Source organism: Aplidium turbinatum, chromosome 10 (genome assembly GCF_918807975.1).
Source record: "Aplidium turbinatum chromosome 10, kaAplTurb1.1, whole genome shotgun sequence".
NCBI classification, from domain to species: domain Eukaryota; kingdom Metazoa; phylum Chordata; class Ascidiacea; order Aplousobranchia; family Polyclinidae; genus Aplidium; species Aplidium turbinatum.
Window position 1 is genome coordinate 10,968,373 of NC_137481.1, and position 21,421 is coordinate 10,989,793.

General features: G+C 39.9%; 1 pseudogene; it reads left to right on the top strand.

The window, feature by feature from the left end:
- Nucleotides 1–9,290: 9,290 nt before the first annotated feature.
- LOC145778953 (uncharacterized) lies at nt 9,291–21,201 on the top strand (annotated as a pseudogene).
- Nucleotides 21,202–21,421: the final 220 nt, after the last annotated feature.

The window sequence follows — 21,421 nt, forward strand, 5'->3', positions numbered from 1 at the left end:
CCGGGCCTGCCCTGCCCTCAAATGTTCTCTGGATGGGGGCAATGGTGCCCTTTTAAAGGCATACTAAATGAAATTTTTAAACGGGAATTAAGCATTAAAATGCGTAAACTGAACATTCAAGAATACATTTCAAAAAAAATTACCGAAAAACATTTGTTTTCAATGGCGCTGGCATGGCCCAAAGTCCAATGTTTCATTTATTTTCTTTTTTTTTCAAAATGACCAAAAAGTGCAAACACAGCTCGAGAATACGTAACAAAAGACAGCAATAACAAAAGCCACGTTACAACATCTGATGTTTTAACATCAGATCTGAGGTTTTGAGCAAACTGTCTGATGTTTTGACGTTGAAATCTGATGTTTTGATGTACGTACATACATAGCCTACAGTTAAATCGCCGGCAGTAACAACTGTTGCGTGATTAGCTGATTGTTCGTCTTTTATTACGTAGACTGTACAGTCGCACGCTTCGCTGCTCAGGCCCATTCTGGTTTTGAAAGCTCTGACAAAAGTACGCGCGGAAGGCTGATCAGAATGCAATGGGGCAAAATTTTATTGAAAATTGTTTTATGGTAGCAAGTTAAACACAAAGAACGTGGAAAATCGCCAAGTCAGGTTTTTCCTTTAGTAGGCTACCCCTTTAAGGTCATGTAATCTACTGCACATTTTGCAATATAGCAATTTCGGCTATTCGCTTTCTAATGAGCTTGAAAAGCTGCACGGGCGCATCAAACTTTACAACAAGCAGAACACGACAACTTTGCCAATAACGAAGATAACAAAATTGTCTACGATATGCGAGGTTCTAAACAAGCTGTCTTTCAGCAAAGCTTGTCTCGGTCTATGCTGAACGCAGTTTTAGCGCCAAGAGGCGAGTAAAAACGTGGCTTCGTACCGCAATGACAGACAACAGTTTAAACAACCGAGTGTTTGCGACTATTCACAAACAGGTGATGGACACCATTGACTTAGATTCTTATAAGCTGTTGCAGTTGAGTTCATTCGAGCAACCGACGGGCGTAAAAAAGTAGGCTACTTCGGATTAATTTGATATTTGTCTATATACAGTATACAAATTATCCCGTGGACACATTTGATGCTTCGCAGCAGATTGTAACGCTATGAACGTGAAATTTATCTTTCGTTTCTTCTTGTTCAAGCTATTTCAATATACTTCATTCATTTATGTTCATCTGTCTCACATTTCGATTTATATGGCTAATAGGGGGAAAACGATTAACGAACTACCCAGCATTATCGCTATGCTATATCTCATCTTAAAACTTTAAAAAAAGATTGGCCTTTCAGCAACAAAAGTGCCCTTGTTTCATAATCCTGCTCCCCTTCCAGTCAAAAATCGTTCTGGCGCCCCTGATTCTGAGCTATTTTTAATAGCTTGAGCTGCAACTCTATTTTTCAAAACTTCAACGCAACTGTAGCTTGTTTTTATGACTCTACTGGCTGAATTGCGCTAACCAGGCCCGTAGCAAGACATTCTCAAGGGGGGGTTCCCAAATCCAAAAATATGGACCTTGTGAAAACACTTTCTTTTTGGCGTGTCCACAAACAAGCAATCAAAACATAAGAAGTGGCAGTACATAACATATGGGCCAACAAACATTAAATTGTTAACATTACAAAAACGAAATAAAGAAATAGATAGATACAAACAATTTTAACATTAACAATAGCACATCTAGGCCTACAGTGGAACCGACAGTGGCGCCGGATGCTCTTTTAAGGTCATGTCAGCTACTGCACGCGGTGGGATGGAGCAGCGGATAAGGCGCTCGCTTTCCAATCATGCAATCCTGGTTCGATTCCCGGCTTAAGCTGGTTGTTGAAAATCACCGCTCACCTCTACCCAGGGTGTAATAAATTGGGTGTGTGTAGTTGCTGAAGGAAAGGCGGCCGAGAGAAAGGAACTGGCCACCCTACTCTCGTTAGTGCCGAAGGCTTAGTATAATGAGAACCTTATCTTCTCATCCCCGATGCTTGGATCAAGTATGGGACTCACCCTTACCTTACAGCTACTGCACAATTTCCAATATAACAATTTCTGCTATTCGCTTTTAGCCTAAATTGTGTAAGATACCGTAACAGAATTGTCTACGATATGTGAGATTCTAAACAAGCAACAAATACGATTCTTCGGAAGTACACAAACTTTTGTACATTATCAAACAATCGCGCTCGTCACGGTTTGCTTAACGTAGTCTTAGCGCTATGAGGCGAGTAAAAACGTGGCTTTGTACTGTAGCCTACCATAATGACAGACAACAGTTAACAACCGAATGTTTCCGACTATTTGCAAACAGGTGATGGACACTATTGACTTAGAAGCTATTGCAAATGAGTACAAATAATCCCGTGGACACATTTTATACTTTGCAGCAGATTGTATGAACATAAAATTTATCTTTTGTTTCTTTTTGTTCAAGATGTTTCAATATATTTCATTCATTTAGTCTCACATTTCGATTTATACTGTATGGCTAATAGGAGGAAAACGATTATCGAGTTGCCCAGCATTATCGCTATACTTAGTCTTAAAACATTAAACTTTAAACTTTTTGGACCCGGGCCCGGGTCCAAAAAGCCAAAACAATGGCTTTTTAGCAACAAAAGTGCCGTTTTTTCAAAATTCTGCCCCCCAGTATAAAATCGTTCCGGCGCCCGTGGGAACCGATGTGGTCAGCAACAAAGATTCCACGTAATCAAAAGAGAACTTAATAAAACATCACTAGCAGGCAGCAGCTATAATAAAAGAATGTTGCCCAATTCCATTTTCTCGGGTATTGCTGTGGAAACACTGTAAAGACTTCATTCAGGTCGATGTTTCGGTTGTAGTGAATATGAAGCAGAACAAGCCAGGTCAAGCATTCTTCTTTCATGGTAGATCTGTTGAAGGTATGAAGCTGCCGAAGAACGCTTGTTGCCCTCTCGCATTCACACGAAGTGACTGGTGTTGTTGCTGATATCCTTAGTAATTTGTCAATACTTGGATGCTGAGCACTACACTTGAGTAGTAGCGCGACGGTTTTTTTCCCAATAATATTGCCAGCGAAAAACTCTTGCTGCATCATCTCAGGTGCTGGAAGATCATCATCATACAATTCACACACCACAAAATTTCACAGCAATAACGTCTAACCACACAGAAACTCAGCAGCTTCAAGCCAAACAAAAGAGCCACATTAAAGAACCACTCACTAACTTCAACACCATTCGGCACAGCCAGAGATGGGCGTGATCTTGATCTTGAAGATGACAAGTGATCTTGAAGATCAAGATCGTGATCTTGATCTTCAAGATCACTTTTTTTTTGGTGATCTTGATCTAAGATCACTTTTTTTTGTGTGATCTTGATCTTGAAGAACAATAAGATCAAGATCACTTTAAAATTGAAGTTTACTTACTAAATAGAGGCATTTTTTAGAACTCGTACTGTGCAAAGTAATTGTGGCGACTACCAACATTAAGCCACTGTTAATATGATATGTTTCCAACAAAAAATGATTTAAAGTCCACATCTAATCTGGTCAGTGCTGCCATTTCAAAATTAAAAAAGTTTTCTGTGTTGGTCATAATAAAGAAGTCAACTTCCGTGTACTTTATGATGACGTATAATAAAAAAATGATTTAACTTTGTTCACAATTTCCATGTGTGAATTTTAAAGAAATGTTTGCTTTCTTTGACCCATATTTTAGATGTTTCGAAAGTCTGGTCATCTAAAGTGGTTTATTGCAGCAAATCAACCAGACCAAGACTTGTTCAGGGTCCGAGTATGGAGCGGTTTGTCTGACCGCAAACCTCTGAACTTTTTTGATAGCAGACAACAGTATCAAGGTTGCCAGATGGGTAAATGGTGTAATAAACATTGACATAATACAGTGAAAGTTTAAAACTCCCACATGAACTAGACAAAAATGTGGTAAAAAATGGTGCAGTTCAAAGTTTATTTTTATTTATTTATTGTAAATAAAAAGTATAAAACTAATTGCAAACTTTGCGACTTTTTCAGTAGCCTACTATACTGTAATTAACCTCGGCCTTGGGTGTGACATTTCGATTCTACGCAAACTACGTCAACAATTAATAGGCCTAATAGCAACAGGCACTAACTTATTACAATTCTTAGGCCAGCGATCGAGTAGTTAAAAGTTAAAGTTAGCAATACCAACTATGTACCTTTACCCAGGTTGCTTATAGTAATTATTTTTTGCAACATCTTTGATCAAAACTTTATTTTTTTTTTCAAGTACACAAAAAGTGATCTTGAAAGTGATCTTGATCTTCAAGATCACGATCTTGATCTTCAAGATCACATAGTTTGGTGATCTTGATCTTCAAGATCACCTATTCTTGGTGATCTTGATCTTCAAGATCACCAATACTGGTGATCTTGCCCATCTCTGGGCATAGCACATGACTAGGGAACTGTGTTCCAAAAGCTAGAGCAATTCGCTATTACCACAGCGAACTCGCAGCATCAGGCTAAAACAGGTCGTTAAAATCTACATTGTGAAGAAAGTTTAAGACTTTAGTATTGTACAATCTTCCATTTATCTTCCAGAAACACCATCTGGAAGATTTCAGCTGATCCTATGATTGTATGTAGGCTACACTACCCTACTCCAAAAATGTGGACCTTTTCGGCTCAAGGGGGGGTTCCCGGGAATCCCCCCTGGCTACGGGCCTGGCGCTAACAACAGAAAAATATCAGCTAAAGTTGCGCAGTCTTTCTTAATAGACTTTAGCTACAACATGTTTAACCTTACAACAAGAAGCGCATTATTTTTAGCTTACTGCGCAGTGCGCAGTGTTGCTTGCGACAACAGAGGTCATCTACCAACCGCTTCCACAGTTGGTTTTTGACCAGCTGCGATATGCAACAAATGTAGGAAAGCACTATACGTCAGGAAGTTTACTTTACACTGTCGATATGGCAAAAGGTTTATACAAAATATTCACAGTGACAAAGCAAGTGGCGTGAAGATTTTCTAGTAGTTTGAGTAATTTGTCGTTCTTTACCGGCGGCCATATTTTCCATAGCAACTTCTTGTTAGACATTTTACTTCGGAAAGACTTGGCTTGTAATTTCAGATATATATTTCAAAATCTGATTTTTTACAGACCATTTGCTCCGGGGAATAGGGATTGATTAATTGGTTTATTTTCTTGCAAATATAATAACACAGAGCTTAAATAGAGAAAAAAAACAGTATGTTAGGCTACATAGCCTATTATTAAAAAAAAGTAGAAAATTGAATATAAAAGAAGCATGATAATGAGATATTCCCACTCTCAGTGCTCAACCAGGCAAAAGGAAAGCGAACTGATTTTATGTGGTCAGGGCCGTGTTAACGCCCCCCGTGCCCCTGGTTGTTTAGGGGCCCACTGATTTTAGTCTGTTTAATGTTTCTTGACTGTTAAAAAAACAGCTGCTAAAAAAGCTTGATATAATCAATAGCTTAAATAATGCAAGAATGTATTTACTGCTTCCCAACCCCCAAGCTTGAGCTCCACCTCCGTCTAAAGTAGGGGTCCACGCATTTTCAGTTCGTGCAGCATTTTTTGGCTTGAAATTTTAAACATTTAATGTGTAATTTTACTTTCATTTTTACAAAAATTTCGCTCGCTTTGTTCGCTCGACCACAGTTTCTTTACCTAACCAGCAATATTGGGCAATGGGCATCCATGATATCATAGAGTGAATTAAAGAGGTAAACGTTTTTTGTATCCGATTAAAACTAACAAAACAATTATCGGCCTAATAACAGTAAACACTGCTCACTCAATGTTGTTAACCTGCTTAATAAGGAGCCAAGGACCACAAGATAGGCCTACTCTTACCATAGTAAATTGTATTCACAGCTATATACAGTCTAAATCTAGGCCTACCATATTTTCATCGCCTAAAAAGAGGACACGTTTCGCCAGCAAGTAAATTTTACGCTTGAAGAATCTTTTACATGCTTTTAGAATTCAGGGGTCACCAACCTTTTTTGCATGCGGGCCACTTTGGCACTAAGGAGAGCTGTGGCGGGCCGCACTAATAAAATTTTAGGTAGGTTGACTCTTATGCTAGAAATGAACGCATTTCGTACCCAGTATTCAGCGTTACATGTTGTTACTATTTATCTTAGAATACCGCAGCAACAAAATTAGTTGAACAACGCTACTGCCAGATTAAGCTCCTTTAACAACACTTTTGACTTCTTTAACAATGTCTAATAAACGAGGCCACTTGTTTTGCGCACTTGTAGCGAGGCGAACGGTTTCATTAGAATATTCATCGCCAAGCAAGAGTGATGTTGTCACTTCGCTTCACAAAAGATATCTTGCAATTAACAGTTTCAGTAACCAAAGAAATGTTTGACACATCGCAATACAGGCAACAACAGTGACCTGCTATGCTGCTAACATATCAGCGAAAAATAGGCTCCAATAACAGGGAGAAAGAAACTAGGCACCATGAAACAAACGCTTGTAGAAATCACCGAAAAAACGTTTCTATCGTAACTCATGAACGGTGTTCCCTCTAAAAAAGCAATGAGTTGGTTTTTCATCTTTTTGTGAGAGTCTATAAAACCGTATTTCTTGATTATTAGACAACTGTTCCTTGCGGTGCTTATCAGCATGACAAGAGTTGTTGATTAACAACATTTTGCAGTACCAAACTAAATATTTTCGTAATAGCCTACAACCAGAAGTTGTCTTATGAAAATACAACCATAATACAACCAGAAGTAATACAACCAACACCTGTCAGAAGATATTTCATTTTCTTGATACAACCAGAAAATGTCTTTAAATTTATATATAATATTTTGCTAATTTATTATAAATTGAGTTGGCATACCGGCCTATTTTGCTAACAAAAACTTGCTTAACGGGAACACTGCTCGTGAAACACAATAAAGGTAAAACGCACACTAGTGTTTACATGACACTTACAAACTTAAAATAAGCAACCCTATGCTCACAGACAATTTCGAAATTCGAAAACAGACGTTTTAATCAACCACTGGGACAGTGTGGCTGGACATCGCATTGGAATAACCTTAAGTGACCCCCACCTAGAACTACAATCTGAATGGTCGGTCGGTGGAATCGTATGCAAAGCGAAAATATGCTTCCCGGAAAGTATTTTTTACCTTCATGCTCATTGACTCCTCAAGAAAAGTATTTTAGGTCATACTTGTACGCTGATACCTTCCGCGGGCCGCAGCGATACAGCGTGGCGGGCCGCCATTTGATGACCCCTGTGTTAGATCATTACAGTATAGCCATACGCAGCAAAAGTTATAAAAAAAACAAAAAAAACAAGAAAACAGATTGAGTGAACGTTCAACTTATTTTTTTTCATTTCTAGTGCTTCCTTAAGACAACAAATGATTTTATATTTTTAAGAGTAAGCAAAAAGTGAAAAAATACCTAATTTTTGGACAGTTTCAGTCAGACAGCAATGATCGCAAAAATCTGCAAAATGTGACAAATCAGGCACGACCTCCAGGTCAAGCCTTAACTTTTTTCAACAAGAAATGGTCACTGGTCAGCCTTAACGAGGTTGTTAAATTATTTGCAAGAAATATGACTAAAATAGTAGGCTGCACATAGTCGTTAAGATGCTAAAAACGGCCTGAACTAAAAAGCTGTTCCTTTCCTTGCAAAGCTGTAGGCCTATCCATGCCACGATTTCGTTTGCTGTAGGTTAGGTGTTACACACATTGCACTTTTAAACATTCGTTTCGGTTTGTAATCAAACTGTAATAAACAACGTCTACCAGCGTTGTGCGGTATCAATATAAAACGTATGTAGGTAAAAGAATAATTTTTTGTGAAAGTGTGAGCAATGAGCAAGAAAAGTCATTTAAGTTTAATATCTTACAGTGAACCAGGCAATGAACGTTGAACAACGGTTCTATAAAATGTGCCAATTTCTTGTAGAATTTATAAATCAGCATGTTACATTGGTATACAAAATGTTTAGAAAACAAATAGCCTACAAGCCGTCGTTGAAACGTCATCAAGCAATATAATCCCGTTGAAGATATAAGCATGAAAACCCAAATTGTCAAAAAAAGAGGACATTTGAGCATTTTTAGTGTCCTCGGAGGACAATTCATTTTTCTTGAAAAAAGAGGACAAATCCTCTTAAAAGAGGACATATGGTAGCCCTACTAAATCATAACGTGCTTTCATGCCAACACTACGCTCGATAAGAATAATGAGAAAGGCAATTCGATCACGCGGAGTACAAGGTAAAATCACACTGATTCGTGTAAAAGTGGATCACTCATCGACATCCCCCTATTTAACAAAATTTCTTTATAACGGTAATTTGGCTACTCTTGCCGGCAGTATAATTGTAAACACGATCACAATTCAGTAAACAACATATTCGCGTAACCTAATTGGTAGGCGGTGGGTTCGTGTGGATCTTCCCACTGGGCCAGAATTATTTTGCTCGTTTGCTTCACTGCTGTTTGGGCTGGGGCTGCAAGGGTTAGGTGCAGAACTAGGAGAAAAAGGCATTAACGTGTCGTCGTAGGAATGGGAGCGGGGAGACATCTGATTTCGGTCCTTTCGTAAATGTACCCGGTTTCGTGTGTACGTTCTGCCATTTGAAGATCGGATAATGTATGTGCGGGAGCCAGTGCGTTTGACAACTTCGCCTTTCCGCCATTTACTTTTTTCTTGGGATTGGAAAAATATGGGGTCACCCGGGAGTAGAGGGGGTAGATTTTTGGCTGTTTTGTTATAGTGGCGGAGTACGGTTTCACGTCGAGTTTCTCTGCGTTCGGGGTGGAACCTTTTCGTGGGAGGACTTTTAATAACAGTGGGCAAAACGGAACGGGTCTGTCTTCCAAATACGATCTCTGCCGGGCTGATTTTAACATCTTGTCTCGGGGTGTTTCTGAGTTCTAAAAGGGCCAAATATTGGTCTTCATGGTTTCGGGTTGTTGTGCGAAGGAGGTGCTTCGCTGATTTCACCGCAGCTTCGGCTTTCCCGTTTTCCCTTTGATGGCCAGGTGAGGAAGTAACGTGTGAAATGCTCCACTTTTTGCAGAAACGTTTAAATTCACAAGATAAAAATTGCCTTCATCGTGCTGTTTTAAAGGCTCTTTTTGGTTACTTGGTTTGAGCTCCTGACAGATGATGCAGCTATCAGCAATTGTTAAAACCTAGCCCAGAAGCCTAGCGGAGTGCTGCAGAAGTTCAACCCGTCAGCATTTTTGAAAGATTTTAATCTTGAGTTCGATCCATCGCCAAGCAGCGAAAATGACAGATTCACACATTCGTTTTCCTCCTATGCTGGATTTAAATGATGGGAATGTCGCTGAGAGCTACAAAGATTGGAAAGACCTCCTTGATATATACCTATTGGCCAGTGGCGCAAATACCAAAGAAAAGAACGTACAGCGCGCCATCATCCTCAATTGTGCTGGACCCCAGGTAGTCAAAATCGCCAAACAATTTACGTATGCGAATGAAGACGAGAAAAAAGATCCGGAAGTGCTCCTTCGAAAACTATCCCAATACTGCAACCCAAGACAGAATGAGGTAATGCAAAGTTTTCGGTTCTGGAAGATGTCTTACCAGGAACCATTCGATTCTTTTTTGCGAGAACTGAGAGAGAAGGCAACGGACTGCAATTTCAATGACAAAGATCGAATGCTTAGAGTGCAACTGCACGATTGAATTAACATTGGCTAGAATCCATTGCCAAGACATCCGATACGGGTTGAAAAACTCACTTCCTCACAATTGAGGCCCACAGCCAAGAAACCGACCTTTTTCCCACGCTCTCTAGCGCTTCTCTCTCACGCTACCTGGAAGTGGCAAACTCGTCTACGCCACCTAGTGATATGACGTCACTTGTAGTCGAACTTAGTGGAGACTAAACCAGACGAGATAGGCTTGGTTGCTAGTGAATGCGCAAATGTATAAGGCATCTATAATGAAAACGCATCTTTCAGCCAGCATATTATACAAATTTAGTTGTTGATACCTGTGTGCCAGGGGTGGTCTACGATGCCCATCGCCGAGGCTAGTTTCTTAGATTAGAACAGGCAGACTTGGTTATATCGAAAAGATTTTATATTGTACAATAATGAGCTGATAACGCTTCAACATTCATTGGGGAAGATGGGATTGTTTTGCTTCAGCTCTTGGAACTTTGCTAACATTAACATGTTCGTATGTTCTATCTAAGGTATACAATATAAACTTTATATTTACCTTTCGTAGTTACTGAATGTACTAGATAGGCTATCCGGTAGCCTATGTAAAAATGATTTTGTCTGGTGATTGAAACTTTTTGCATGTTACCATGTTCCGTATAATCAAACCTAAAGCATTTATTTTGATCATAATATCAAGTCATGTTGTTCCTATATCTTTACTTTATAATTTACCTTTCAGTAAAATCACCTTTTATTGCCTCTTATTGTTTCCTGTGAGGTAGGCCAGGGGTATGCAACCTTTATTACAGGAGGGCCAGATATAAATAACTGGGTGAAACCGCGGCCGCACGTTTATTTAACATATGATTTCTAGTAGTTGCAGGCACAAAAAAGTATTTTTTTTGTTATTCATGTTATTTTTATGGCATTATTAGGGGACCTTATCTCTTTGCAGAAATAATAAGTTAAGACGCATAAATTTCTGAAGAAAACTGCTATTCAGATTTATTGTCACACCGTTTTTAAACGAGTTCAGTGAGAAGTTTGCAGCTGGCTTCTTTTCCCGACGCCTTTTCCAAATTTACTTTAATGGAAGTGCTCGCAATTCAAAGTCTATTTTCCAGGTAGGCTATTTGTCTGTAAGAACCGATCGATAGGGAGATTTCATGACGCCCATTTTAGAAAAAAAAAAATTGTTCGCACAAACACGTTAGCCAAAAAGTGCCATTTTTGAAGCAATGGATTTTTCAAATGTGGAAAGTCATCTTGGTTGAAATGTTTTCGGTAAAAATTGCCAAGATTCATTTCCAAATACTTTGCTTTCAAATCCGTTTTCTCTTGAAGATCAATCAGTTCAAGTTGGATATCAACTGGTGCTTTGTCAATGTCTGTGTCGAATGGCGAAGAGAATATACCAAACAAATATTCATGAGATTTGAAGTCCTTGAAACGAGCCAAAAATTCATACAACAAATTTTCAAATTTAGTTTTCTTTTCAGGATGCATTCCATAGTCTCTCAAAGTTGGAAAGTGGAAAAGATTTCCTATCTGTATGTGAGCTTTCCAAAGTCGTAATTTGTTCATAAAGCCTTTTATGTGACTATACATTTTTACGTTCCAAATAATTAAACACAATGGATTAGCGGTGGCCGGTGGGAGATTTCTAAAATGGTTAAGAGAAGGTGCGAAATCTATAATAATCCACTCCACAATGAATTGTTGACACGTACCAGACTAAACTAAATTATAAACACGTTTCGCGGGCCGCACACAATTTAAAATTGGCACATCCTTGCGGGCCGCACACCCCTGATGTAGGCCTATACCATCTTGATAGACACATAACATACGGATATAGCGATATTGCCAGGTATCATCTCAGAAAATGCTTAATATAACAATAACGGTCAGACCAGTGCAAGTAAGAAGTTTATTATTGAAATCTACGTAAAACTTCAGTCTAGAAACACTTCAAACCTTACTGACTCAGACAGTCAAATAAATCGACCTGGCTCCTGGTCTAAAGGGCAAATACAACGAAAGAACTTGCAAAACCGATAGTCGCTGCGAGGTCTGACTACAAGTGACGTCATAATCCGCGTGTTGCGCAATGCAATCCGCCATGGCAGAAACGTGGCCAAAAATACAAGCGCGTGGAAAATCATAGTTTTGATAATTTTTATTGAGATAAATATAGCCTTAAAATGTAAGGGCAAAGTTGGTATTTATAGATTGAAACATGCTCTTTCAGATAAAGTGCAGTCAAAGTTATCGTGCAGTTGCACTTTAGAGATAAAATTGTTTGCTCTGTCACTGACAAGTTGCAACAAATTTTGCTTCGTGAGGAACAGTTGACCTTAGAAAAGACAATTCAAATATGCCAAGCTTTTGAAATGACCAACAAAAACGTAATTGAACTGCAAAGATCTACCACATTAGTGAATAAAGTGGTCACGACTGGTAGAAATACTGGTAAACAGTAGCCTACAAGTCGAATGAAAGAAAATGGCAAAAACGACCATCCGACAAAACCGATTTATATGTGGACAACTGCAAATTTTGCGGCAAGCGTCACAAACGAGGCGCTCAATTTTGCCCCGCCTACGGCAAAACATGCCACTTGTGTCACAATCGAAATCATTTCCAAGAAAATTCAGATAATTAAGAAATTAAGAAATTTCCAAGAAAAGTGCTAAGTGCTTATCGCAAAAACACGTACACGAGACCAGGCAAGAATCACTGTACCATGACGACAAAGATAGCGGTGATGACAGCGATGCGTATCTCCATCAAGGTTGCCATCTGGTATATTTATATACCAAATTTCACAATCTGGTATATTTTTTTTATGTTTGTGGTCACAGCGGTAAACCATAATTTCTTCGTGGGAAAATTGTAACTTAAAGTTCCCGGATCCTTTCGTCTGCATATAATGACCGAAGAAACACACACTTGAACTTCTTTTCAAACAGTGTATTTCTGTAAAAATTAGCCCACGGCTACCAAAAACGAGGGGGTGCAACGCGTACACCACTGAAAACTGTCACTACAGAACAGATTACTTGGATAAAAGACGGAACCTTTGTCCAGCTAGCAAGCACTAAGCCAACAGTTAAAAGTGCGGCCAACTTTCAAACAATCATTTTACGAATGACCAGAATAGATATCAATATCTCAAATTCACGTAGAAAGTAACTGTGACGCAATAAATGAAAGACAATTATGAAGTCATTCCAACAGGTGTTTAAAGCTGATGTAATATTTCCTGTTTAAACAGGCCCAAACAGGTCTGACAGGTTTGACACAATTCTTATGAACGCTGGTGCAATTTTGGCACATTTTCTAGCAACTTCCATGACGTAATATTCAGTAGACTTGAACGGTTTTATATGACGTTTGATTTGTACAGAGATTGGCCGTAACATAGCGGCCCCTAGTTATGACAGTCTAACATGGCATAACTAAAAAAGAATTGAAGGACAATCGTGAGCCAATGAATAAAAACACATGATACACAAATTGTTTGAATCACTCACGTTTAAGTTAATACGCAAATACAAAGGGCATGCAAAGAATGAACAGCAATAAGAATAAACACGACGATACATGAAATTGGTACCATAGGTACACGCTAAATGACGCTATATACAATAGTTGCGATAATAACCGACTGTTCCGGGCTCAGACAAGTATCGGCCACCGCAGACAAAACCAGGCTCAAACCCTAACACTTAGGTGTTTTTTACGGGGGCGAGGCACGAAATATCCCTCAACACGTAGTCTACTTTCACTTTCCCCGTACTCTCATCATAGTTGCAGACGGCAACTTTGGCTCTACGAACCACAGGCTTCCCTTTCCTAATTTGTGGAACCACCTCATGCACCCTCCCAAGTTGATACTTCCCACGTTTACCAATGTCTTGGAGAGAACCTACCACTACAAGTTGACCAGGCTCCAAATTCTCGGCCATTTTTAGCCATTTTTTCCGGCCCTGAAGACCTGGCAAGTAAAAATCGATCCATTTATTCCAAAACTGCTGAGAAAGTGACAAATTGAACCGATAATCCCTTCTTAATTGGTCACGATCATGTGGTTGCCCAACAGCGCAGTATGGGTCTAAGTATGGGGTCAAAAGTGAGGCAGGGGTGATGACAGTAAAATCCCTAGGGTCGTCACTCAAAGGTACCAAAGGGCGTTCGTTCACGATCCGAACGGCACTGCCTGTGTACGTAAGCAGTTCAATAAAATTGGGCTTACGAATTGAAGAGTCCAAAATGTGAAAAAAGTATTTGGTCACATCAGCCATGAAACCAAATCTTTCATGCCGAAATCTAGCCAAGACATCTGCCAGAGGGTTTAACAAGTCAGACAATTCAGGACAAGAAGACATTACATCATTTACACAAGTTCCTCGGAATTCAGATTGTTTTAAAGCCTTCTTCTTTAAATCAGCAGCTCTATCTGACGCCAACACAAAATTGTTAGGTAAATCAATAACTTCCTTCAACGGAACAGGTATCTCAAATCGACCATCTTTCAACTCAATATTCGGTTCGACAAGTTCTCTAGCCAAAATATCATTGCGAGACAATTCACAGGTTTCATTTTGCAAAGTCAAATCCTGAATGACTTTATTCAGGTCTGCTATTTCCATATCGCGAGACTCAATTTTACGCTGAAAGCCAGAGATGACATCCGACTCTGAAGACGTCTGCACTCTGCACACTTTAGCAACGCTTTCAACTAAGGGTGACTTACCACCACAAGCCAACCAACCGAGAGGAGTGAGCAAAGCATGCGGTTCACTACGATTGTCACCAACACGCTCTTCTTTTGCACACATCAAATAAGCGTTGTCGTTGCCAATCAGTACATCTACAGTACTACAATCATTCAAATGAAACATATTCACGTCATGAAAATGACGGAAACCACTTAAATCTTGTTTATGGGGTAAAGTTTTAACATCGTCAGCCCAAGCTGGGTTAACCACCGAGGTTATATCACAAAACAGTTCATCAGTCTCTAACGACTGGATGTTGAGTTTAACAAGGTCAGCACAAGTAGGTTTCTGACCAGCCAGAGTATCCATTTTAAACGACGCTTTATCATACGGTTTAAGACCAAGTTCGCACACCAAGTCACTCGAAACAAAGGTCAACTGCGAACCAGGATCATGCTGACAATACACCAACTTCGATTTGCCAGTCATTGGATTCAAAACACGAGCAGCAGTAACGCGGTTAAAGGCTGCTTTAACATTTCCAATCTTAACATTACGCACAGGAACTCTGGCACCAGCCTCATCTTTACCGACCAAATCCAGAGAATCATGTGACGTCACATAAAAATCATGCAGAAGAAAATAGTGTTTCCTATCGTTGGTAGGTCCACACTTACGACAGTTATTTGCATGATTACAGTCTCTAACCATATGCTGGCGCAAACAATTCAAGCATTTGCCAGCTTTCACAATGACATCTCTCCGATCTTTAGGTGTCAAGCGCAAAAATTCTTTACAATTAGACAAAAAATGATATTCAACTTGACCACGTGACGAACAACAAAAACATGCCGGTATGTCACTACGTCTGGCCACACCGCCGCGCGGTGCGCCAACAGCAGTCGAGTACTGCGAACTCCCTGAAATCACATTATCATGGGGTTTTACGGACGTCTGCCTAACCGGACATGAAGGCAATTTTCCTTTGCCAAACTTTTTAAAATGCTGCGACTCACCAGAATCGCCCATTAGCATGATGCTAAAATCAGTCGACTTGCGCGTTTCCTCCCGTACTACAAAATCAAACAAACTCTGAAAAGTAGGTTCCTCAGTGCTACCATACTGATCACCTAAAAAGTCAAGATAACGCTGCTTAGCGTCAAACGGGAGTCGCTTAGCCAAATCCAAAACAAAATGTCCTTCTAATTTATCACGCTGACCATACGCTTTCGCGTAAAGCAAACACTGTGACAATTCATCTTTAAACTCTTTCAAATCACTGGAAGAGATAGAAGTCAATTTGCTACCATAGCGATACTTTCTAATTTCTGGTTCTGCGAAAAGACCTCCACGAACTCCAAAACGTTGGGACAAGCGAGCTAACGACATTTCTATCCTGTCTTCCTCTGACAAGCCAGGAGTGCCGGAAACCAAATCAGCAATCGTTTGTGCAGCTGTTCTAACACAAGCTGCTTGCAACAAAGTCAAACGAGTTCCCTTAAAGGGCGAAGCTGCCATCAAGGCCATAACACGATTTTTAAAGAAGACAAATGGCATATTATTACCATCGTAACCAATCAAGGCCGCCTTATCGAAGAACGTCCTACTATTTTGGTATTCAAAAAAGCAATCCTGCTGTTGAGAACTCGATTTAGCGGGAGAAGACAAGCTATATCCCTTAATGGGCTGAGTGGGTTCAGTCACATGCACAGCCCGATCACGATCCTCACATACGTTAAAATCAGGAGACACGATACGCCTCTCACAACCACCCAAATTACGTGTAGCTGGGCGATCAAAAACTAGCGGCGCTAAAAACTGTGAAGGGGGCAAAGCATTACTGCTAATGGCGGCCCCGTGACCTGTACGCTCTGGGGGAGGAGTTCGGTTGTAATTTGCAGACCTTGGCTCTACAGCCTTCGGAAGATCCTTAGCCGCGGCCCCGAGACCTCCTGAAACAGCTGGAAAACATGTGGATTGTACAGGTCCACTTACGGATTGAACAGGCGTGTGGAAAAGGTTAGGTAAATTAAACTGTGATTGATGTTCACTTCTGGAATGCCTAGAAGAGCCCTTCCTAGAGCTACGCCGGGAGCCCAACTCAGAACGATATTCAGCTAAAACTACCTCTTTACGTTGTTCGGCCCTCAACTGAGCGTCTTTGAGTGCGAACTCAGCAGCTCTAGCTTCGGCTCTCGCGGCGGCCTCAGCAGCTCTCGCTTCGGCCTCAGCAGCTCTCGCGTCGGCCTCAGCTCTCGCGGCAGCCTCAGCTCGTATGGCCTCAGCTCGTATGGCCTCAGCTCGTATGGCCTCAGCTCTTGCGGCAGCCTCTGCTCGTGCGGCAGCCTCAGCTCGTATGGCTTCAGCTCTTGCGATGGCCTCAGCAGCTCTTGCTTCGGCCTCAGCTTGGATCTGGAGCTCCTCTCGTCTTAACTGTAGGTTAATTTGTGCAACTATCCGTGACGAGCTCTCAGACATCCTAGTGCTTACATTTGAGGCGCTATCCTCAGGATGTATGTCAGCATCCAACCTATCTGACAACTCACTTTCTTTTTGTTCGAAGTTATTTTTTAACGAGTTAAATTCGGGATCTACCCTATCACGAAGTTCTGCCAAGATTGCAGAGTTAACAATTTTACTCAAAAGAGCATGGAAATGCCGTAATTCCTCTTCTAAAGTAGATAACTTAGATCTAAAAATTAACAGTTCCTGCTTATCACTCAAAGAACCTAGGGCTACAGAAAGTTTCCCAATTTGAGTCAAAATATCCCGTCTAAGATGCCGGGCCTCTCGAACTGACTTAGCCTCATCGTTAATGGGTCCCTCCCCAGAATGGCCTGCCCGACCGCAAAGAACATCATCAGGCTTAAACTCAGTCGAGTCGACGGCGGTCGAGTCCCTGTCACCACCGAGTGTAGACATATTAAATGTTAGGGCTAAATTTAACAATTAAAAAATTAAGTTACACAAACACACAAATTACAGTAGTTATAAAAAACTTAACTGCAAAGACCGTAAAAAATACAAAAAAAAAGAATTTAAATGCACGATACCGTAGCTGTACGAGTATGTGAAGTCCAAACGTCCACAAAACTTGCTTGGATTCTTCCACTTGAATCTTCAAGCACAGATGGATTGCCTTTAATCTTCTTTCTTGCCAATAAATGTCAAAGTTATTTTTCTTCTGTACCAAACTGAGAAGAAATGTCTTTACTTTTTAGCTTAAAGTTCTTCAGTTGCCTACCGAGAAGAAATGTCTTTAATTTTCTTTGCTTCTTTAGACTACCAACCAATAAGATCTTCTTTTATTATTTCTTTGCTTCTAAGTGCTTCTGTGCCAAACACTAGACAGAGAATCGTCTTTTATTTTTTTTATGCCTTCAAGTGCTTCTTGGCCTACCAGCTAACAAAATCGTCTTTTATTTTTTATGCTTCTAAGTGCTTCTTGTCCTAGCTTCTTGGCCTACCAGCTAACAAAATCGTCTTTTATTTTTTATGGTCACAGCGGTAAACCATAATTTCTTCGTGGGAAAATTGTAACTTAAAGTTCCCGGATCCTTTCGTCTGCATATAATGACCGAAGAAACACACACTTGAACTTCTTTTCAAACAGTGTATTTCTGTAAAAATTAGCCCACGGCTACCAAAAACGAGGGGGTGCAACGCGTACACCACTGAAAACTGTCACTACAGAACAGATTACTTGGATAAAAGACGGAACCTTTGTCCAGCTAGCAAGCACTAAGCCAACAGTTAAAAGTGCGGCCAACTTTCAAACAATCATTTTACGAATGACCAGAATAGATATCAATATCTCAAATTCACGTAGAAAGTAACTGTGACGCAATAAATGAAAGACAATTATGAAGTCATTCCAACAGGTGTTTAAAGCTGATGTAATATTTCCTGTTTAAACAGGCCCAAACAGGTCTGACAGGTTTGACACAATTCTTATGAACGCTGGTGCAATTTTGGCACATTTTCTAGCAACTTCCATGACGTAATATTCAGTAGACTTGAACGGTTTTATATGACGTTTGATTTGTACAGAGATTGGCCGTAACAGTTTGGTAGTCGAAATTTTCGTTTGGTATATATTTGGTATATTTTGTAGCATTTGGTAGGTGATTTTATGAGTTTGGTATATTTTATAATATTGTGTCAATTGACTAGTATTTTTTTCAATGTACAAATTTGGAGTGTGTTAACCAATAAAAACTTGTTTCTTCTTTAAAAAAGTTAAGTTGAAACACTAAAATGGATGTACCATTTGAGATTTAGCCTAATGACCATAAAGACCTACGTAAAGGTTTTCTAAAGCATGAGTGTCATTGGACTGGAGTTGCCTAACTGTAATGTTTTACAACGTATTGTTGTCTCAAGGTGTTAAAGAATTCTTCTCAGTGAGCAACATTGCAAGTGTTGTTGACTTATGACTTTTACTGTGCTGTTATGATGGAATGTAAATTTTGGTTTCAAAATGTTGAACAGTGTTGTTAATGTGTGACTAAAACTTTATTTATATTTACTAATACCCTTATTGTGTTATATCGTATGTAATTATTGAATCATAATTACTTAATTCTTTTTATTACCCTGACGTTGATACTTTGGCAAAGTGAAAAATTTCCTAAATTTTCGGAGCAAGTCTATTAGGCGCAAACAGTGGCGTAGACAAGGGGGGGCTTACAACTCCCCTTTGGCACGCGTATGATGCCACAATATTGAGAATGATGCTTTCAATCTCTATGTCTCTAAGACAAAGTTGCCTTTAGAATTGTAAACGAAACTGCATTGAAAGAGCAAGTTTTGCCTATACAAAACATTTAAATATCTCCGCCAGGAATTAGCAACAAGAAAACATAGAGACTTAGCTTTATTACCAAAAATTTCCGAAAAAAAACATGATCTTATACTTTTGCTATGCCACCGGACAGCACCATTTTACAGGAATATTTATACCCACATTTTTGTTAAAAATGATCTAAGAATGCACCAAATTTAAAGTAATTTTTCAAAATTTTCTGGGGGAGGTCCATACCCCCTGTCGCTGGGTCGCCCGCCAGCTGTCAAAACCCCCCTTTCAAAATTCCTGGCTACGCCACTGGGCGAAGACAATTAGGTGCCTGCCAGATAGGTGCGCACACTGTAGCGTCTGGACATTTAGTGTGGCACGCGGTCATTTTGGTGCTATTCGGAGTAAAGTCTGTTTTGTTGGGTTCTTGATGATTGCATGGTGGGTTTTATGCATTAGCCACATGAGCGTAGTCTCGTCTGCATCACAGGAACCAATGCTCCAGCAACGTTTAGTTTTTTTGTTTTCTGAAACTTGATTAAATATTAAAATGCGAAATCGCTGTGGTAATCAATTCATCTTCGAGTCATATATATTAAAATTGGCCCAAACTAAAACGTTCTTTGCCCAAGTTAAAAATTAAACATAATTCAGCTAGTTGATGTGTGCAAAACGTAATTTTTGTGAAAACTTTTGTTTTTCAGATCTTTTTGGTATAAACTTTGTATAACTTTTTAAGTTTGGTATATATTTGGTATATATATTTTTTTTTACTATTTGGTATATATTGCTCTGCAGAATCTGGCAACCCTGATCTCCATTCGGTTTTAGACAAAAGCAGAGACACACTCACTCCTCACAGCGCTTTTAGAAATCAATGACTGTCAAGTCCGTTTCCAAATAGACACTGGCGCACAGGTCAATACTATTTGTCAGCGCTATGTTCGCAAAAACCAAGTCAAGCCATCAAACAAAAACTTGGTCATGTGGAACAAAACGAATGTCAAACCTGTTGGCGAAACGGTGCTGAGTGTGACAAATCCCAAAACACTGAGCGTGCATGATGTAACCTTTATTGTTGTAAAAAATGATTTCAATTGCTTGTTAGGCTTATCAACGGTAAAAGAGCTTAACTTAATAACTATTAACAGTGGTTGTTTTCTTGCAAATGTAAATGCTACTAACGATTTGGGTGATTTAGGAACTGTATCTTTAACGCTTGATCCAAGTGTGAAACCTCGAGTGTTACCGTCGAGAAAAATCCCTATTTCACTGCAAACTAGAGTAAAAAATGAACTTGATAACTTGAGTGATCGAGGCATTATTTCTCCTGTGAATGAACCGTCCGAGTGGGTCAGCCAAATGGCAGTAGGCTACTTGAAAAATCTAATGGTGATTTACGTATATGCATAGACCCACAACCCTTGAACAAAGCACTCTTGCGTGAACATTACCAATTACTCACTGTTGATGATATATTGCCCCAGTTGAATGGTGCCAAAGTGTTCAGCAAACTAGATGTGAAACAAGCATTTTGGCATTTGAAGCTCGATGAGAAATCGAGCAAACTGACCACCATGATTACACCCTATGGGCGCTATAAGTGGAACAGACTCCCCTTTGGCCTTAAAGTGAGCAGCAATTTTTTTCAAAAGCATCTCACTTGTGCTTTAAGCGGTCTAAACGGGGTGTTGGCAGTTGCTGATGACATCATTGTTTTTGGCTGTGGAGATTCCCAGCTAGCCGCCGAAGCAGATCACGAAAGTAATTTGCTGAAGTTGCGTGAGCGATGTGAAGAGCAGCAAATTAAACTAAATGATGACAAGGCCGTGATCAAGACATCCGAAATAAAGTTCATGGGGCACCTCATTTCCAAAAGTGGCATAGAACCCGACCCCAGCAAAGTAGAGGCGATCAAAAACATGCCATCACCCTCCGATGTTGCGGGCATCAAACGATTTTGCGGCATGGTGCAATATCTGGCTTGATTTATGCCAAACTTAGCAGATGAGTTAGAGCCACTACGAAAACTCACCCGCAAAGGGGTGGAGTGGAATTGGGCTGATGATTGCGAGAACGCAATGAAACAAGTCCGAGCAAAGATCAGCACCGTAACCTCTCAAGTATAGGCCTACATGTAGCTCCACACAAATTGAAATTTGCATGGCTTTTGACTCTTTTTTATTTCTTTAAAACTAATGTCTAAAA